General features: G+C 38.4%; 1 pseudogene; it reads left to right on the forward strand.

Annotated features, from left to right (window-relative positions):
- The window catches only part of LOC134203757 (vesicle-associated membrane protein 7-like), a 53,599-nt pseudogene extending 36,958 nt beyond the window's left edge, over nucleotides 1-16,641 (forward strand).
- The last annotated feature ends 246 nt before the right edge of the window (nucleotides 16,642-16,887 follow it).

Below are 16,887 nucleotides of genomic sequence, written 5' to 3' on the forward strand. Positions count from 1 at the left end.
AGCTGAAATAAATTTCAGCATTGCCACTCACCCGTGCTCTGTGTCCGCTGGTGCTGATTGAATAACGAACGCTTTTCTGTGGAATCTCGATCAGACGCCGGAAAGCAGCTTCTTGTATTTAAATTGGTCGTTAGCCCCGCCCTTTGTGATCTGATATGGGTGTGAATATAAGTGCACTCATAACGATTAACGAAGAGCTCGGGGTTAATGGAATTACTCATTAGATATAAGAAAGCTGCTTGAGCGCGTGCCATTTCAATCGAGATTCCGCAGACAACGGACCGTTCGGAGAATGACAAATTCTAAGAATCCTATAAAATTGTCTCGATTCTGAATTTGGTTATGAGATGTAGTTTATCTTAGATGCGTACTGTTGCGCGGAACAACAACAGAAATTTGACTCGAGACGAAGTTTCTTCATATTGCAGAACATTAGCTTTTGGCATCTGTCTGTCCGAGCGACGTTCACCGATGGTGGTTGCTTGTAGATAGTTTCCATCTGAGGTGGCGTCTTCATTGGTTTTATACAAAGAAGGTTGATCCGACTATCCGAAAAAACTTTCTTCAAAGTACAAAACTCAATTGTAAATAGCGAATTTGATAAGCGTCGGAGGGAGATGATGTAGTGATTTTAATGGATGGAATCACTAACAGCAACCAAACTACCACGCCAAACCCGATGCCACCGAAACAGTCCATTTTCGCAATTAGCTCTTTCTTTTCGTAAAATGTTGGTCCTGAGAAGAACCAATTTTTCTTTTCCCAATGCTCCTTTCCGACTAGCTGACACCACAATTCGTCATAAATTTTCAGCACGGGCACTAGCGGTGCGGGATCGCCACAGCGCTATTTTTATGGTCAACCTTTCCTTCATATGAAATTCTGGTTCGTTGAGGTTGAATGATCTGCAGCAACACATCGAGCACCACCACCAATGCGATGGATTTTCTTTGAAAATGTTATTAGCGCCTCCGTGATGCTGTATCTGCTACGCTGCGATCGCTTTGATGCGTCTGCTCTGCGTAAAATCTTGTTCAAACTGAGGATTAGATCCAAACCCACAAGTGATTGATTTTGATGTCTGTAGTAGTGTATGTATGTGATTGGTTGTGATCTATTTCAAACTTTTATCAATTTGATAATAAATAGTTAAAATCAGTATTTTCATAGATACAAAGAAGCGTTGAATCATCCTTGATCGAATGGTCCAAAAAATTGAAAATCCATCGAGAAACGGCTTATATATTAAAGTTCAAAGTCTATCATATTTTCGTGACGGTCCCCGATTTTCGCAATGGTAAAGTGTACCCCAATATAGAAAACACAGACGTAGTCCTACGTCAAAAATCCTCGATAGGATGACACTAGGGCAGATTAGTCGGATTTTGGTCTTTCGTCACAAATGGTATTTTTTCGCTCTCCATTAACATTAGCATTTTTTTCGTGTAGTGTGATGATGCCTTGTCTGGCAAAAACACGTAACCACGGCTTCGAAATTCCCTTATCGGAAATTTCGATGTATATGATCACTTTTGTTCGAGCTTGTGCTTGACCTTCGGAGGAGTTGTAGATTTGTCTTTGGTGTAGAAACGGTCGTTTCCAGGCATCTGAGACTTGGACAGACAAAAGTAACTTTCGTCATCCAGAACAAAAGACTTTCCACCGTATTTTCGGATCATCCAGCGGCACTAGGATTTTACAGTTCTGATTTTCTCGTTCGTGTACTGTGGGTATCTGGTTTTCTTTCGCCATTTTCTTTTCAGAGTCTTACCGATGTACGATTTCAAACAATTGAGCTTTGCAGGCGCTTCCTGCTGGCTCAACGAATCCTTGTTGTTAAAACAAATTGCGCAGCGATTGAGCGTCTTCTTATCAATAATTTTCGTTGGATGACCACCTTTCTTTCGGATAACTGCCATGTTTGTTAGAGTACGGTATATGACGGTTTTCGAAACATTTTCAAGCTTAAAATGGTCTACTCGTACTTTTCCCCACGATCTTTGTTCGCTTGACATAATTGTACAATGCGCGCTCGCAGTACTATCTGTTTCGACGGCATTCTGTAAACAACTGAACAGCTAAAGGATTAATTCGCATATGGTAAAATTAGAGGAACTATTTAGTTATACTCATTCCTGTCCATTAACGTAATTACTCGACCGCGTTCCAACCAAATGGCTTGATTGTTTGTACATCACTAGATATCGGCAGAACTAACCATGTACTAAAAAACAAATAATTGGGTAATGCTCGAGTAATGAACGTTGCTGACGGGAATAAGGGGTACTGCCCAAATGGTTCTCTACCCTACTCTAAAAATATTATCGATGTGAAAAAAAATTGGAGTCATTTTGGGGAAGGGTCGTTTGGCCGAAACCCATTCGGACGAAATCCATTTGGCCGAAGGCCACTAGGTCGAACAAACCATTAGGCCGAAACCCATCTGGCCGAATAGAACATTTGGCCGAATAGATAAGAGCCATTAGGCCGAATACCGTTCGGCTGAATGCCTCTAGGCCGAAAGTTGTTTGACCGAACAGACCATTAGGCCGAAAGTAATTTGGCCGAAAAAAAAATTTGACTGAATAAGTCATTTGAAAAGTGAGAAATGAGGAGAAGTGGGACGTCTCCCTTCTCACCCCTCATTTCTCACTTCTCACTGTTAAACATTAGAAGCGCGAAGTAAGTAGTGAGACGTCTCACTACCCACTTCGCCCCACTCACTTTTCATAGTGAGAAGTGAGAAATGAGAAATAAGAAGCCAGACGTCTCACTTATCACTCCTCATTTCTCACTTCTCACTGTAAAAAATGAGAAGCGCAAAGTGAGTAGTGAGGAGTCTCACTTTTCACACCCAATTTTTCACTTTTCAAATGACCTATTCGGTCAAATGTCCAATTCGACCAAATGTCTCATCCGGCCAAATGACCTATTTGGCTTAATGACCCTTTCGGCAAAATAACCCTTTCGGTCAAATGACGCCTTCGGCCGAATGACCCTTTCGGCCAAATGACCCTTTCGTCCAAATGACCCATTCGGTCAAATTACGCTTTCGGTTAAATGACCCTTCCTGCCAAGTGACTCTTCCGGCCTAATGGTCTGTTCAGCCAAATAGTATATTTGGCCAAACAACTTTCGGCCTAGTGGCATTCAGCCGAACGGTATTCGGCCAAACGGTCCTTCCCCACCCTTCTTCAAAAAGTTCCTTCTGTATCAGAACTCCTATGGTAATCATCTACGAACTTTCTTTTAAAAAAAACTTTGAAAAATTTCTTGTGGAAACCCATTTTAAATACCTAGAAAAAAAATCATAGATCCTTCAGGAATGCCTGCCGATATTTCACTATTAGTTTCTGTGGAACTTTCTCCATGAATTCATCAGAAAATTGTTTCGAGAACTCCGCTGAAAATTTCTCCAAAAGTTCCTCCTGACATTTGTTGTGGGACTTACTCAAGGAAGTACCACAAAAAAATCAGAAGGCTTGTGTACTAGACACGACCGCAAGACGTTGGACAACGTAAGGACATCGTTGCGATTGATTTTTCTACCGTAACTAAGCGATTGTGTTTTGTATTTACATTGAAGAAAGCTCTTCTCGGATCAGCTTTCGTTTGTATAGAAAATTGGTCTCGAAAAGAACCGATTTATTTTCAATAAGGCGTCTTCCTAATCACAACCAGCAGCAAAGCCAAATGAGTATCTTGAGAGAAGGTTCCACTTGACTGCTACCGATGCCATCCATGCGAAATATTTGTTGCGACGCACTGAGGAGTATTTCAGCCCAAATCCTGGCCAAGGTAAAAAACAAAATTTTTAGAAATTTTCATATTATTTTTCAGTTTTGTGATTTATAAAACAATACTGGCTGTCAAAACTTTGTCATAATTTCAATGCTAATTTTATCGCAATTATGCAATTTTTTGAAAAATATTTTTTAAAATGAAAATCAAACTGAATAACTCTTTGCAACGTCTCGCTCTGATCTTCGCTCGTAATTCTGCTACCAATGGAAACATTCTGCCGTCACAAAACAATTCTGAATTGCACTTTGGAAAACATTTGTTTCGGTTTAACCTTCTTTTCCACAAAACTGTAGTACTGGAAAGAACCGAATTGTGTTCCATGATGCACCTTTCCAAACACTAACAGCAACAAAACCAAATTAGAATCATTAAATAAAATTTCACATTACTGATACTGATGTCATCCATGCGAATACATTTTTGCAGCATCTCCCACCGACGCGCACTTGTGATTCTGCTACAGACGGCAACACTCTGCGGTCGCCAACCGATTAATATTCACTTTGAATCAAATTCACCCAAGCTTAACCTTCCCTTGTATAGAATGTTGGTCCTGAGAAGAAGCGATTTATTTTCAATAATGCGCCTTCCGAATCACTAACAACCATGTCAAAATTCTGCTGTGTTGGAAATGCACGAACGGGATTTGTTAGTTCTGATATTTTACTGGGAATGACAAGAATTAATTTTTTCTATTGTTTATCTTACTAATCAAAAGTTTCAATGAAATTGACAAATTGCTGTAGTGTTTCCAATTATAATTAGATTCATATATAAATCTCCAAAATCCTTAGAAAAACAAAGACACTATTACGGTCTCCGTATTAGAGGGAAAAGAGTAAAAAAATTAAAAAAATTAAATACTCTTCGGATTTGTTGAATGTTTTGAAAATCTTAAAAATTTACCCGATTTTTTTTCTTGCCCCCTCGAAACATTTTTTTTGGGCACAAAAAATCCGGGAGACATAATCAGGGCCGGATATAGCTGACGGGGACCCTGCGGCCGACAGCTTGTGGGGGCCCCAAAATGTACGAAAAACGTTGGTTTTGGTATTAAGATTTGTGAGGGCCCGGGGCCACGACACCCCCGCCCCTCCCCTAAATTCGGCCCTGGACATAATTGTTTATACATATTATTAGTATTGGCTTAATTTGAATAACAGCTTTAGTCATTATTTTTTAGGCTTACGCTCCCACTGAAAATCAGTAGTCGTATTGATACGAAGTTTATATTAGATCTGCCAAGTCTTATGTTTTTGTTTTTCTGCAGTATGAATAAAACAAAATAATTCCCTTAATTCTGGTTTATAATCATGATCAGATGTTCCACTATTACAACAGAAATTTCAAAAACTAGATATTGATAAAACTGAGAGTTAGGGATCTTGGATACCGTTTAGCGTTTTTTAAAACTAATTTTAATATACCGAAACGCTTTATTAACGTAAGACCACACACTACACACTGCTTAATGAACAAGTAAAGAGAACGAGACACGTTGGCACTTTCGAGTTTTATAGCTCAATTCTGCCTACCAGCACATTTCCTACACCTAGCTTCTGATTGGTGCATAGCGTGGCGTGATGCATCCTGTTGATTCCATAACGGTTCTCTTAGTTGGAAGCACGTCCTCGGCTTCCGTAATGTTGGTTACTCCTGTGGAATAAGATGAGGCTACCGCTACATTTCCATCCATCTTTCGGGTATTGCCTTTTCGCTAGGTCCAATGATCATGGATTCGGAATTGATGATGAATTTTCCATGCCGGTTTCTTCCATATAAGAACCTCAGAACACCGATTACCGCTATGATAATTATAATGGTTGTCAATGTCGTTAGGTTCCGAAAGATAACCATCCAAAGCGTTCAGCTTCCAATGAATATTGTCAGCTGTTAGGTTCAAATGCGCGATATTATGACGCTGCTCCAAATGCTGTTCCTGAAGAAGTTCCAATGGAAGACGATTATGAATTTAACTGAGTTACCTTCAACCCTGTTGTTGATAAACGAATGGGGCTGCTCGTATTTGTGGTTTGATATTCCTCATCATCGAGCTTCAATGTACATTGTTGAATTGTATAAGGAACGATCCTTTGTAGTTTACGTTCGGCTGAGCAGTTTGATGACATGAGAAGATTTGCGGCGCTAACCACAATGTTTTGCTGTCCACCTTTTGATGAAATTTATTCCACGTTCGTTCTACGTTCTATGCTGGTTTTCCGTAGTCAGCTGTTGAATACACTCCGTCATTGGTTCAGTTTGGTGCGCTGAGCATATAAACATATCCTTGGCTTTGGAACATGGAGTTTAGAAAGATAGGTGTTGTCCGTCGAGATAGTAGTTTGTGCAGTTGAATTTAAGATTATTCTGTACCACTGGTTCAATGAAATTCAGTTTGTAGATAATGTTTTGATCCTTGGGATTTGAGGGTATAGATAATCATGTCCTTCTGTAGATTACGTCACACTGGCGATGTCCAAAATGCTGTCCATGCTGTGTTGTTCAAGGCCATCGTGGGAAAGAAATTTCATGGTGATTAGCTCAGAGAGCTTGATGATGCGCTGCTGGGGATATCTCCTGGCTAGGTGACTGCTTCCTCATGATTTCTAGCTGATAGATTAGCTCATCTAGTTGAAAAGGAGGTTTATAGAATCAAATCCATCTAAAGTCCCTGCAGTAAAGTTTCTGATATTTAATTAAAGAATTGAGTTTTCAGTAATGTTTTGAGTCTATGTTCGATTGCTATGTTGATTCATTTGCCTGTCGTTTTGATCAATCAAGGAATTCGTTGTCACATTTATAATTTTTAAATCCTCCAGGTCAGGACTTCCTGAAAATACTTCCATGCTTTCCTAGAGCTTCCCAACGTCTATTCCTGTTCATGGGCCTAACTCTGATATAATAGAGTGCAGTCTATCGTTTGATTTTCAGAATATTACTAAGGTTTGTCTTTGTTGATAGCATTCTGCGTCACGGCACGATTTCCGCTATGTAATCTCCTAATTGTCCTCAAGTTTAGAAGTGAACTATTCGTAGGTAACTATTGCTTATTCTGGCTCTCCAAGTGGGTATGACTGGGTTACGGTTTAGGTCATGTACTCATGTCGCACTGTGGTCGGTGATATCATGAAATCAAGGATTAATAAATAACCCTCAGGGTTGCCTCATAGAAGTTTGGTGTCTCACAAGTTGTTGCTTGATAAGTAGGCCTTCATATGGTATAATAAAAAATAGTTCAGAACTCTCCTCTAGGGGCGGCGCTCAGCTAACTTTTATAGAGCATGATAGGATGATGGTGTCTTCTGAGTTTTAGAATTTAGTATTATGAGCAACTTTGCGAAGAAACCATCTTTGAAAAGGCTTTTGATTATGAGATACAATGCCTTTTTTGTATAAAATGTGCTTTTATTCATAATTTGATTGTTTTTAGTTTAATTTGGTATCTGTAAAATATTCATTTTGCTGAAACTTTCGTATCCCAGAGAGTAATATATGGTAGGGTCTGAGCCGATTTAACCGACAAATAACCTAAAAAAAATGTCTTAATTATTGCAAAATATTTAAAATATATAGAAAAATCGGTTTATTTTCACACTTCTCCACTTCCCACCGAGATTTTATCTCGGAGAGAATCATTGGGTTGTAAAGAATGAAACGGAGTTGAATTTGGTTGTTCAACTGAATGATTTTGCGCTCAATTTAACAAACGCCACGAATTTCTTGGATGCAGTCCTACCATTCTACCATTTATAGTGCCATAGCAAATTTTATGCTGGTACTATATTTCTTGAATAATAGTTATAAACATTTTAAAATTTATTTAACGTTGCGCATACGAACTGTTTATGCTGAATATAATATGAATACTAAAATGTTTTGGTACATTAATCATCTAAGAACGTAATTATCTTTTTTGAGAATCAGGAGTTTGCTTCAATTTCGGTGATAGTTTCATGAGACATTTTTCATTTTCAACGATTTAGATCTTGAAGACGAAAATAGAATATCGCCAAATATACTGACACCAGATGGTATTACTGATTGAATCTTTTATGAAATACGCATTTTCAATTTTTATGATTTACATACCCTCGAATTAGACATAGATTTAGGACAACGTTAATTAGTTTATGTTTTATATGAACCAGCCGGTTTGTTAAGAGTATGGTTAAAATCAAACCTTCTTGTTTTGAAATCTGTCCAGAGTTTACTAACTTTAACTTCAGGAACCAAATCTGTAGTGCCATATAGTGATTTCTAAGCAAAATTCAGACCAATATATTTTAAAATAATACTGAAAATAACCAAAAACGAAGCCCAGAAATGTATGCATCATTATAATATGAATTTTTCGCCTACTTTGTCTGAATAAGACAGCTTTCCGTCAAACATATGGAATTCAATAAATATTAAGGCACTGTGACGATTTACGCAAATTTCTGCAACTGAATCTGTTACATTCTTCTTATAACCCAAAGATTCTATCCGAGATAAAATCGAAGGGAAGTGGAGGGAGTAGGAAAATAAACTCGATTTTTCATCATATTTTGAATATTTTAAAAATTAAGGTTCTCCATTTTAATCAACCGGCTCAGACACTATTATATATTACTCTCCGAGATACAGCAAAATGAGCGAAGTGAAATTTCCATAGATACAAAATTAAACTATTATCAAATTTGATATAAACTCCATTTTTACATAAAATGCATTATCTCAGAAACAAAAGCATTTTCAAAATAGTTCCTCACAAGAGTGCTTGTAACCGAATTATTTGCTGAAGACACCATCATTCTATCATGCTCATATAAAAGTTAGTGAAGCGCCCCTACGGTAGAATTCGAACTATTTTATCCCCATATGAAGGCCTCATCATGCAAAACTTTGTGGAAGACACCAAATTTCTAGAGGCAACCTAAGGAGTTATTTATTAATGCGCAAATGAATTTCATGATATCCGATCACATACGAGTGTCTAGCAGGATCCAATTAGGTTTGAACTAAAGAATTATCTAATATTTGGATCTGATAAACTCACGTAGTAGTTTGGAGTACAAACTTACAAATGCAGTTGTATCTTTCAGAAACTATAAGTTTATTTATGCATTTTCAATTTTGAATATTATGATTCTGCTCACGTAAGAGTTCGCTTGCTTTTAATGTGATCCTGAATTCTTGGAACTGTTCGATTATTGCTCGAAAAGCCATCAATTTTGTAAATAAGAATTGGAAGAGTCGCAAGGTAGAATTCACTTTTTACACATCAATGAAGATTAGTGTCAAAATGATGTGAAAATCATGGGCCAACCCTGAAATGAGAGATATAATTCGTCTTGATAATTTTGTAGAACCCGAATGTTCCTAAAAATCGTTTAGAGGTCCGTAATCGATTTTTGAAATGACTTTTTTAGTAAATCAAATATTGGGTCCTTTCTCACAATTTTTCGTTAGGATCACGCCATTGTTTTATATTTTTATTTTTCGTGGATCTTTGTACCATTGGTTCCATGATTAGTTTTGTATTATGTATGCTAGTTCAGAACTTTTAAATATCGAAAAGATTATGTATTGATCAATTTTCGAAGTTTCATTCTACACAAAACAGTTTTTCATTCGAGAAATTCTGACATACTACAAAAAGTTTTATATGAGTATTTTCATAAAAAAGATCCAAGATAATGCTTTCTGGGGTTGATATAGCAGTTTAGTAATGTCAAAAGGACGAATTCGGTACTTTTTCTTCATGTTGTAATTTCATAAGATTGACAATATCTTTAGATTGAAATTAAAACAATTCAAGCAAATGAATGGAATATTTTCTAGGTAACGATATTTTGTTTCGATGGAGTTTTTACCATGAATTACAGTATCTTGTCGGCATATGGATGGGCCAGTTATAAATTTATACACCCAATTACATTTGTAGTAATATACGTAAATCATAGTTTTACTATATCTCTTTATTAGTTTTGATTAATCATTATGCCAATCAATAAATTGCTTTACAAAAACAATGCAGTCAACTATGAAACATTCAGTTTGAACGTAAACATGTGTCATCGTCACTACTATTTTCGCACAAGCTGAATTGAGATGATGCTCTACGTCTCAGCATGCTTACTTCTGTACATTTCAAATGTGGCGATGAAATAGTCACCTTTTGACGTATCCTTTTCTTACGAGCCTACCTGTTGTCTGTATACCGTGATGCTTTTGATATGTCATATGACAGTCAAACAATTTTTTCTGCTCGTATCAGTTCGACAGCTTTTCCATGAGTTCACTTGAGATATTGCAAAAGTAAAAATGGAATAAACTTGAAATAAAACGAAAAATGACATTCATGAAATATGTGCCACATGTTAGAGTACAAAATTAAGCATGTTGACGAGAGCATCGTCTCAGTTCAACTTAGTGATATATAGTGACGACAATGTTTACGTTCAAACTGAATGTTTATCATACGTACTGAGCCTGCTTGTTTTTTATATACCGTGAAAAGCATCCTATGATTGAATCAAAACTAATAAACAGATTAAAGAACCTAATACATTGTATATTGCACATATTAACTGTTGGGTGATATAATTTTATAACTGGCTCCATCCATATATCCGACCAAATCCTGTAATTCAGGTAACGAACTCCATCGGAAAGAAAAAGCTTGTTGCTGTGAAAATATACTCCATTCATTTGCTTTTGAATTGTTTTAATTTAAATTAAATATTGCAATCTTGATGAAATTATAACGTAAAGAAAAGACTAATTTGTACATTTTTGACTATTACAAACTGCTATCTCAGCCCCAGAAAACATTTCTTGGATCTTTTTTAAGAATACAACTTATAAATAGTTCGTATGTAGTTTTCTGAATGAGAAAATTATGTTTTGTGTGAGAATGAAATAACTTGAAAATTAGTCAAAAAATGTGCTTTTTTCGATATTTAAAAAGTTCGCAAAATACATAATACGAAAACTAATTATGAGACAATAAAAAGATCCAAAAAAAAAATAAAACGAATGGTGATCCTCAAAAATTGTGAAAGGACCTAATATTTGATTTTTACCTAAAAGGTCATTTTTCAAAATGACTACGACTTACGTTTTAAGGTGTTCTACAAAATTATCCAGACAGGTATATCTTTCATTTGGTCTGAGCACCAGATCTTTGAACATCGATTTTTTGGGACTAATGAAGATATTTTCAAGTGGTTTTTCGTACAATCGTTCAGTAATTTCTCAATTTTGAAGGGTTTCGCTCATATTTAGAGAATTTGCAATCATCGCAATTTTTCACGAATCTTTAATTTTCTGAATCATTCAGAAAGAACACTGACTTTGACTCTTCATAGATGAGTTTCCAACTCCTATGATTGAAATTATGGCCTTTTTATGAAGTCGTTTTGTTTGTTCTCGGAAACGAGGTCGGGCAGTTTTAGGTTTGAAAATGGACTTTTATGTTAGGATTGAAATGGTTTTTAGGATCTGTTTACGGAAAGATTACATTAAGAGGGCGAATATTCCGTTTTAATGCCTGGGACAAGGCAATCCTTGAGGATCCTGAGCAAGTCCTCTCCCGTATATTCGGCTTGGTGGAAGACATGGCGAGTGTAACCTGAAATATACATAGTGAATATGTGGACTTTGCTATTGTCATCTGAGACCTTAAGGATTATCTGTAGTTTGAAAGTATTTATGATTTCGGGATCGTATAGCTGCATAGTTTTCGCACGTTCTTCAAAACGGTAAGAATATTCAACCAACACGAGGAATCTTGAGAGACCGTCTGCTACCATTCTGTTTTCCACGTTTGATACTAATTTAAATCGAATTGTTCGAGATACAGTCTTTTGTCTGTAACCCGTCCGTTGCATCCGTCAATTTTAATTCTTTTTGCAGTGGTTCGGGTCCTATAAATATCAAAAGGTCTTCCTATAAGTAGGGTTGAAAAGTTTTAGCAGGAAATAAATGGCAAATCTTTTGATGTGGCTGAGCATTTTTTCGGCTGTCGATAAGGTTCTGATAGTATGCTATAGGTTTTCCTTTCCTTCCTTTATTTGAGAAAGTACCTCCTATGGCCACATTGAGAATCCTAGTCAGAAGAAACGGTTGATTGAAATCGGGATACGCCAGTAGTAAATTAGAAGTCATGATCGATTTAATTCTGCAAACGCCTTTTCATATGCATCGTCTAATACTATTCTTAGATTTTCCTCTGAGTTTCGAATCATGGGTTTGCAAACGTGCGAAACGGGGAATAAACCTCTATAGTACCTACGGTTCCTAGAAATGATTTAATTGTTTTGCAGTTCTAGGTAGAGGCCATTTAAGAATTGCTTCCACCTTTTTGATTAGGTTTAACACCTTCGGTGGTCACAACTGATCTGAAGAACTCTACTTCCTTTTCAGAAATTTGATTTGTCACTTGTAACAGTATACTCTACAGGGATGAATTATTTCAAATCTGACTCTCCTGTGACTGATGCGACCTGCCAGTGGGACCCAGACTCTGAGCTTTTCATTTTAAGCTTTCTGACAGAGTTACCGTCGCGATCTCATTTAACTTACGGACAGGGATGAACAGCCTCACTCTGGTTACATTGAGGCTTCTTGATTTTGTTTGCTCAAATTCAAAAATGGACAATGCACAGACAGTTTGGAGAAACCATTAAAAATGGGATGGATGACCAATCAATTTATAACGGACAAAGCTGATTGTAGGCTCGTAAAGGGATTGATTTGGTCGTACGATTTTTGTACCCAAAACTCAGATCATTTCAAGTGGCCTTGACTTAAGAAGATTCAATCCAGTGGAGATAGTGTCCAAATGAAATAGTCCAATAAACGTGGAAAGTTTTTATAAGAAGTTTAGTACCGAACGAAAGTGCTTAGAAGTGAGTTGAAGAACTTGTGATCTTATTTTGTGATGCATAATTAATTATATTATCGAATTAGGCTATATTGAAACGTTTTTGAGAATTCTTCCACTAGAGATCTAGGCTAGTAGTCTAAAAGCACTAGAGTCAGGTAGTGATGCATGCGGGTTTTCGTGATCGATTAGCTAATTTGATTATTGTGGCGTTGGATCAGGAAAGCCCACTATTCAACGTGGGGCTTAGGTGAGGGCCTGATTACCATCTAACGTGCCGGTGGAACCAGCCCTGAGTCTGATTTGGTCTGTTGGACTGGCCCTCACGAGCATTTCCATCAAGTGCATTACGAGCTTCCCGCCAAAGACCGAGGCTCTACTCACGGTCACTACCAGAAACATACGTTACGAGCCGTTCCATTACGTCACCAGCATAAACGTTACATGTCATCGTGAATCGATCGACACTGAACCCGTAACCATCGGCCTTGATCGAGAGTGCGTGTCCTGCTGGACAACTCGAGACGGTGTATTGATCTCGCTGCCTTCTCGGCCCTCCTCGTGGTCTTGAGACGATGGTGCCGCTAAATCTATCGCCCCGCACCCCTTCCACCGCCCCCTGAGATCGTCGCCCACTGATAGAACCGAGTCGTCGCATCGTACGTCGGTCAGACCAACCATTGTATTAAACTAGGTTAGAACAAAATTGTTAAAGCCCAGGAGCACAGTACCCGTTAGAAAGTTGAGTCAACGGAAGCTAGGCGTATGATTGAATCATTCGAATATACTAGTTGCAATGAACAATGATTTTTTGATCAATCGAGTTGGTTCTTTTGAAATGATCTGAATGTTTCGTATTAGCTTTTTTTTCGCTTTTAATTGGTTAGCACTCCTCCCATTGGGGTTTGAATTACTGTATGAAGAATTTTGGGATGGTTTTCGCATGTCTGAATCGCTAAATGAGATTGATGTTGAATCTTATCACCGCCTGAGTTTGAGTCTCAGTCGCGCAATTGAAAAACGCCTCAGCAGCCTCTTCCTGGAAGAGTGGCGCTAAAGCCGTTGGCTCGAGAGGGCAAACACATTCTTACAATCCTGGACCTTCATTTAGCATTCTATGTGTTCTAAAACTTCGAATATCTTTGAGTTATTCTTGAGATCTAAGAAAAATTATGTCGATGCATATAGACGAAACATCTTTATATTCAGGTGCTTTCGCAGCACTGAGTCCATCAGTCTTTGGAAGGAGGCGCATTTTCAACCTTCGAACCATTCGAACAATTCAATTACTCCATCTGACATTAAAGGCGTCTTTAGGATATCCTAGGATCGATCTCGATTTGGTGGAAACCACTTTTGCACAGATAGCAAAACGGTGAAATATTGAGGCTTCCTAATCATCGAGTATTCACTCACTTCAAGGTATGACGTTGTCTGCAGGAGTCTTTTCATTAAGCCCTTATCAACGACAGTTCTTATTTTTGTTTTCTAGAATTGTCCATTTTCTTGGGCACTATCCGATAGGAGATGTCCAAGGGAACAGATGGCCTTAATTATTCCGTTTCAGGGTTTCTAACTCTGTTTAAGACTCTCTTAGATGGTAAGGATATTTGTCTTTTTGGGCTGTGCAGGGATTCTACATGGTGGTGGATATTTTGTGCTTCACTTCGTAATGTGAAGGTCAATTTGTTACTTCATGAAAAATACATCTCGGAATGGCGGTGCAAAGTGACTGAGGAAATTAAGAACTTTAGGGTTTTTCTTGCTCTCAATCATCGTTGTTGAATGGGCTCTAGTTTCTCTATTAGTTCTAATTTAGATCGGCATGAAAGGTGTACTAGAGCTCTATTCTCACGAGCTTCATTACCTCTGGTTTCAAAACAACTTGAGATAAGTTTATCTCTCTTCCTACTAAGAAGATTACGTTTTTTAGTGGTGCAATGTCGAAAAGTTTTTTCGTTGAAGTTACGATGAAGGATAATATCTGGGAAATCATGTTTTATTTCCAATTTTCAAATTATGGTGCTTTACCTAACCTAGCATTCATCTTTGCTAAATTCCTCACCCAATGAGTATCGAAGAATTTGTGAAATTTGAAAACGAAATATGGAGTTTTTCAGGATAAGCATCGGGCAAAGGTTGCGTGAACCATCTTATCGATATAAAATTTTCCGTTTTTATTTGTCCTACTGATGGGTTTGCTACAGATTTGGCTTTTGTAGCGTGGTCGGGGTTTTATAAGATTTATTCGACTCCGCTATCATAGCAAGGAGATTCAAAATTCCTCTAGTTGTTGGAACGCGAATATATGGGATGAAATTTAGTTTGAGTTTGCACCTTGGAAGTCTGCAAATTATCTCTTCTCATAAATTTCCAAGTCATCGACCTCCTCCTCTGGATGAATAACTTCTGGTTCTTCTGCTTTCTACTTCAAATTATTATGAGCCTCAGCTTTTTTTTTGTGGATTATAAAATTTAGGTTTTATTTGTCATTCATGTAGCAATAAAAAAACTACAGTTTTAAAAATTAACATCCAGTGAAAGTTAGCGAATTTACATACACATCGTTACTTGAATTAACAAACTGATGTAATTGATAGCGTCGAAGATCGCAACTCGTTTTCTCTTGTTTATACTCGGCCGTGTGCAGTCTGTCTAAGTCTTCGAAGAGAATCTTCTCCATCCACCCATTAGGCTCACTTAGTCTCTGCTGTAGATCGTCCACTTGCAATACCTGACACAGAAACAAAATTTATGTGTTGAGCGTTTCTTGTTGGTTCCTGGAGTGCAAGTTACATCTGCTACCGCTGCATTGTGTAGTAGTGCTTCCGATTAGTCGATCTTTCCATTTACAAACAGGTATAACAGTTGGGAACGATAGCGACGACAAGTGTTTAATTGCAATGTTTTGCTCACGCGCGTGGCCAGTCGACTACCGGACTGTTTGATTCCTTTAGGCTCGTTCCGTTTGTTGAACGAAATTTGGTGGATTTGAACGGGCGGAGGGTTTTTGTTGGATTTGATGGGGGGATTTGGGATAGGATGAAAAGGATTATTCTGATATCTGCGGATCTGTTGAGATTGAAGGACGAGGATTCGCTGAAAGAGGATCTATAATATGGAAGGATAATCTCTCAGGATGTCTGTTTGTGTAGAACTACGACTTTTAAGTGCCGGATGTTTGTTAAACCACGCCTTTTCCTGCCAACTGCATGTGGCACCGACGACTATTCCTCTCCCACAGGAACGTCCCCGTCGTCGCTGTTATCTTCACGCCGTCGTATCCTAGTGGAGGCAGGCACCGACGAGAGGTACACAATTTGGAAGTGTAACCGGTGTTCAGACATTATTTTCGTGCAGCGTCAGCGTACGAAGCAGACTGGCAACCCATTTGTTGAGAAAGATTCTTTCCCACCACGCGTTCCATTCAACGTCGTCATCAATCGTATCGAATTTGCAAATGTAGTACCAGAATTTTGACCTAGTTTGCGTCTTCGCGACCACTGGTATCTATTGTCTGTCCGTCACAGTATCGACATTGTATTGAAATTGTTTTGCGCAAATTTAATTTACTTGCGCTCTGCATCGAAACGATTAATATTTCACGGATCATTTCAATCCGTGACCTCCGTTGATGACGACGACCTGATATCATCCGCATAGCCACAGCAGATCCTCCCACATACTTGCTCTAATCTCTACATGATGGAGGAATACAGTACAATAGATGCATGGACAACGGATCCCTTGTCGATACTCGACGTCAAAGATCTCGAACGAATAACGAAAGGTGTCCATGGATTAACAGCCGGGATGTGGACCTACCGATGGCTGTGAGAGCAGAGATGAGGTTCCACTTGAAACCCGAGTCGACCGACATGGTGTCGAACATGAAGCAAATGACCGCCGATCAGAAGCGTTCTACTCAGATCGAAGCTGATAGGCTTACTTCGGCGCGTCGGTGGTGAGCAGGACTGGCGATCCGATCTTCAGAGCAAAGAGTGGCCTGAAAGATGCTTACGCTCTAGTTCGAAATTTCTGCCGTTGCTCAGGAATGCGGTGGGTCTCATATCGCGTTCCATCCGGTTTTTAGGATGCGAGAGACGAAGGTTGTAATGCTGTTGAGAGGATATGGGCTGAATACCTTGTGCCGTTTGACCACCACCTTTCTTTACCAGCACGTGATGCCCTCTACGAAGGTGCAGGGGAAAGAT

This window comes from Armigeres subalbatus, unplaced genomic scaffold, assembly GCF_024139115.2.
Source record: "Armigeres subalbatus isolate Guangzhou_Male unplaced genomic scaffold, GZ_Asu_2 Contig210, whole genome shotgun sequence".
Taxonomy (NCBI): domain Eukaryota; kingdom Metazoa; phylum Arthropoda; class Insecta; order Diptera; family Culicidae; genus Armigeres; species Armigeres subalbatus.